Raw genomic sequence first — 5436 nt, 5'->3', positions numbered from 1 at the left:
AACCACAGCATTAATAGAAATACAGAAGAAAGACCTCTTGAAGTAGAAACCAATTTATTTTCTTTAATAACAAAAAATGTGTTCCATTAAAAAAAGCTTTATTGAATAACAAAATGTAGTTTACCAAAAGCCTGATGCTTTCCTGAACACAACCTCTATGATGAGGCTAAATAGGAATCTCTAATGTGGCGTGACAATACAATTCAAGAGGGACACAGTTGCTCTCGAGAATAAGATTCTTATCAGTCATTGAACTGTTTAACTCTATGGAACTGCTGCTGCTATACACAGCAGAGCAGATAAAGAGGACTATAGATAAAGAGCAGATAAAGAAAAAATCATATAAAGAGGAAATAAGAGGATGAACAGTGACAACGTATTTTGTGATGTAGCATCAAAATGCTAGAAGAAATTGCAGATCATTTAGCAATTATTTATTTTAAAACAACATATGCAGAGCAAGAACAAGAGGGGTGGCTGGCAGATATTGAGTGTCCCAAGTACCACCACAATAATCCCAACGCATTTTTCCCTCAAAAATTAATAAAAATTCCAACTAGGTTCTACACTTGCTCTTAGCCAAAAGGGTGAGAAGCAATTCCAACTAGGTTCTTTGCAGAAATGGAAAAGCTGATCCTAAAATTCATATAGAAATGCAAGGACCTAGAATGGCCAAATTTGAAAAAGAAGAAAGAAAACTCAGACTTCCCAATTTCAAAGCATATTGCAAAGCCATGGTGATCAAAACAACGTTGTACTGATACACAGATCTATCATTGAAATAGAACTCAGAATCACCTGATTTTTTCACAAGGGTACGAAGACAATTAAATGAAGAGTAGTAACCTTTTTAATAAATGGTGCTGGGACACTGCATTCCACATGCAAAGAACAAAGTGGAACCCCTACCTCACACCATATACAAAAATTAACTCAAGATGAATCAAAGTCCTAAATGTAAGAGCTTTCTTGGAAAATGAAGGTGTAAATTCTTGTGAGTATGGGTTAGGCAATGGTTCCTTATAAGCAAGATATTAAAATTCAAGTTAGAAAATAAAAACGAAATAAACTGGATGTTATAAAACTTTTTAAAATGTGTGTTTCAAGAGACATTTTCACCAAGAATTCACAGAATGAAAAAGAAAAGAAAAGAATTCACAGAATGAGAGCAAATCTTGTAAATAGTATATCTGAGAAGGAACTTGCATCTAGAATTTTTTTTTTATCGCTTACCTCAGCAGACTCATGTTGTACTTTTCCTTTTGTGCCTGACTTTGCATCTAGAATATACAGAAAATTATTCAAACTAAAATTTTAAAACATTGTAATGAATGCTATGAATTGAATTGAATTATATTGTATCATCTATACTGTAAATCCTAACCTCTATGCTTGTCACAATGCCATTTGGGAATGTGAGGAGGGGAGGATTCTATTTGTTAAAGCCATCCATTTTTGGTACTTCTATTTTAGCAACATTAGATAATTAAGGCAATGGGCAAAAAAACATTTCTCCAAAGAAAATAGACAACGGGCCAATTCATGAAAAATCATGAATCCAACACAAGATACCACACTCCATTCTATTTGTTAAAGCCATCCATTTTTGGTACTTCTATTTTAGCAACATTAGATAATTAAGGCAATGGGGCAAAAAACATTTCTCCAAAGAAAATAGACAACGGGCCAATTCATGAAAAATCATGAATCCAACACAAGATACCACACTCCATACCCATTAAGATGGCTAAAATTAAAACAATAATAACAAGCGGGGTGAGGGTGTCGAGAAATTGGAACCCTCTCTTCTCCTGGTATAGAAAATGGTGCAGTTGGTATCTGAGTTGGCCCTGACTGAAGTTTCCTCTTGGTGCTGCTGCTAGCGGGACCTTCACCCTGGATGGCTCCCCTCTCCGCACTGTCACGTGTGGTGAGAGCAGGCTACAGAAAGGACTTACTGCTGGGGAGCGGCAGTGCTAACATGGTGAGAAAAAGATATTGCCAACAATTGATGCTCAGAGACTTCTACACCCGCTGAATGTTCTATCGGAACAGACGTCTAGATGTCAGCCCAAGACCTGCAGCTTAAGACAAATTGAGTCTGCTCATGATAATTCTTTCAGAAGGACTGCAAGACTAAGGGATCTTAAAGGAAAAGGTTTCGGTCTAACTTAGTTCGTTGACTTTGACATGGAAATATTTTCTCTAGCTGTGAATTTACCGGACAGGTTTCTGTCCAAAATGAAGCAGATAGCTGGAACAATGTGTGCTACAGCATTGATGAATGGTCTTCCTTGTCATCGATCCATGATGTGTTAGAAAAAGGAGCTCCTATTTGGCCATGAAATCAATAAAAAAGAGGATGAGTCCACTGGCAAATAAAATAATTTGTCCTAAACAAACCAGTATAGGTGTGTGGTTTCAGAGAAAATAGAAAAGATTTTATTGGAGAAAATGTGTTGGAAAGTCAAAGTTACTACTGCCTTCCAGTTTCTGCAATTCTGTTATTCATTCCTTCAAGAGAACTTGCCATTCAAAAGAGATACAACCTTCATTTCAAATGACTAGAAGCTCATGCCATTGTAAGGATCATGTTTTCTAAAGCAAAGACTTCTGTGTTGGCATTGCCTATCATTGCTTTGAAGATTTAAGCACAAACGTGTGGCCAAATAACAGAAGGAGAAGGCTATCTTCAGAAACATTCCAGGATAAATGGCAGAGATCTGACCATCTGGCAGGATCTCATCCAAATATTTAACTAAATATTCATCAAATGAGTGTTCCAAACCAAATGCCCGGAAATTGAAATAAAAAGTCCATAAACCAGAAGGCAATTAAACCCACCTCCTAACAATTCTTGAAATAATTTCTAATTGGATTACTATAATAATAAAAAACTCTTCTCTGAGGTCTTTCTCTACAACCCTGAGCTATGGAGCCTATGGTGTTACCATGTGTTTAAAATGTGAAACCTCGAAACATCACAACTAGATTAGCATCAATGCTATCAAACTTTGGAAAATTACCTACTTAACATTAGGCTACAGTGAAATGGTATTTATTTAGAATTCATCTATGAAGCATATAAATCAAAGCTAAGAACATAAATGTAACATTTAATGATAAACCTAGAAAAGTAAATTGTAAATCTTCATTTCTAATATGGACCTGTGTTGGACCCAATACAGGTGGTACTAAAGCAGTAACCTACGAAATTTAATCTAAGTCATCTTAAATGTGTTCACTAAATTTTGAGATGTACATCAAAGCCAATATTTTACAAATGTACTTTTAAGATATAACAAGGATTACTATGCTCACTTTTTTTTCTCACTGCCAAGTTGCTTCCAACTCACAGTGACTATAGGACAGAGTAGAACTGCCCCTGCGTGTTTCCAAGACTGTAAACCTTTAGGGGAATAGACAGCCTCCTCTTTCTCCAGGCAGGATAAATGTTCTTTTGTTACCCATAATGCAAATAATACAAAATCTAGATATGTAGACTTCATTGCTACCTGGAAATTAGATTAACATTTGAGAGCATTTTATATAAAGCAAAAATAGATACCAGGTAAGTTTGAAATATAATTTTTAGCTTATTTTTCCTAGAAAACTATATATTTGAACCCAGGATAATTTTTTTCATGCAGAATCCAATCCCACTGAGAAAATTAATTTCTTTTGTATTAATAACTCAAAACAAACTATCATTCTGAAAGCTTTCTTTATCCCATGAAAGCAAGTTCAAGTTAGAATTAACATTTCACAAGATTTGCTGAGAATCCTTTGTATAAAACAACCATTGCATCTATGTTAGACAGGGTTCTCTAGAGAAACAAAACCAGGACACTTTTGATTTTATATATATTGATATAGATAGATATACAACATAATAAATAAATAGCTAATTAGTCTATAGAGCAGTACAAATGGCTCAGTGCAACTTCCTTCCGCGAGACAGCTAATACACTGGCAGTCCTTCAAGTCTTGAGGGACACCGGATGCAGGTCAAGGAAGCAGACAGCTGGGCCTTCTGTAGAGCAGTTCAGGCTCTCCATCCACAGGCAGCAGACAGCAGCACGGATCACCAACAGTCAGCCAGATGACAGAGTCCAACAGTCCCCAGCTCAAGTGATGTATACACCAGCCGTGTGGCAAAACAGGTCTCAAACTATAGCGACACAGTCCACGGGTTAGGTGTCCCACAGGTAGTGTAGCTTGCAAGTTGAGGCAGAGAACAAGCTAAGGCAGTCACACACTGGTCCGATGATCAAAGAGCAAGAAACAAGAAAGGCGAGGCTTGCTGAGCCATTTATCTCTCCACCCTTCAATTAATCCTACATGGGTTCATTGGCCAGGTTTGCACAATAAACCCACCTATCACAGCACCTAATTTAGAATGTTCTTTTAAAAGAACTTTCATTAAATGTCCCAAATGTGTCGAAATAGTCTTTAGAAATGTAAGTAGGCACCTTAATAGTTAGAGATAGTGTTTCAGATTTTCTATATGTCAGTGAATATAAGGAGATTTGCACAGTTAAAGAGGTGTAAACAGATACTCAGTGCCTTGTGTAGACTGAGACCATTCAGAAGGACTATACCCAACTCAGGTTTACTTTTGATATCATGTTATGGATATTTATGGATAAATGTGCATTGAAAAACAAGTCCAAGAAACACAGTACTTTCTTTTCTTTTTTTTTTTTGAAACACAGTACTTTACATACTTTTGTAAACTACAATTTGTGGTTAATTTTTCAATTTTCCCCAATTGATGATACATTTCAGTATTTTGAATGAGTACATCAGTGTTAATTCTGAGTTGGGAGGGTGTGCTAGTTAGAGCTTATGTCAACTTTAATCTGTGTAAAAGTATAGGGGAGGAGTTCTACTTATCAATGAGATCACAGCTTGATGATGCCTCCTTGCGGGGTGGTCTTTTTTATGAGAGACAAGCGAATCAAGAAGGGAGCATACCTGGATAAACAATCTGGAGGAGAAAACAATGGCACCAACAGTCCCAGGGGGACATGGGAAAGGGGGAAGTGGTGGAAAGGAAGTGGTGTTAACAAATTCAGGGACAAGGGAACAACAAGTGATCCAAAATCGGGAGCGAGGAGGGTGTAAGAAACCTGGTAGGGCTTGAGCAAGGGTAATTTAACTGAGAGGAAATACTGAAACCCAAATGAAGGCTGAGCATGATAGTGGGACATGAGGAAAATAAAAGGAAATAAAGGAAAGAACTAGGAGGTAAAGGGCATTTATAGAGGTCTAAATACAGGTATGTACATAGGTAAATATACTTATTTATGATGATGGGGAAATAGACATATGTGCATATATTTACAGGTTTAGTAGCAGATGGACACTCAAGTACTCCCTCAATGCAAGAACACTTTGTTCTATTAAACTGGCATTCCATGATGCTCACCTTCC

The 5436-nt window shown here is 36.8% G+C and overlaps 1 pseudogene; it reads left to right on the top strand.

Annotated features, from left to right (window-relative positions):
- Window positions 1-2811, top strand: part of LOC101656841 — a 16793-nt pseudogene extending 13982 nt beyond the window's left edge.
- The last annotated feature ends 2625 nt before the right edge of the window (window positions 2812-5436 follow it).

The sequence above is a fragment of the Echinops telfairi genome, unplaced genomic scaffold, assembly GCF_000313985.2.
Source record: "Echinops telfairi isolate 266 unplaced genomic scaffold, ASM31398v2 ScPeMD7_7469;HRSCAF=8507_1, whole genome shotgun sequence".
Lineage (NCBI taxonomy): Eukaryota > Metazoa > Chordata > Mammalia > Afrosoricida > Tenrecidae > Echinops > Echinops telfairi.
Note: the sequence above shows the minus strand (reverse complement) of the source record. Positions and strands in the feature narration are given on the sequence as shown.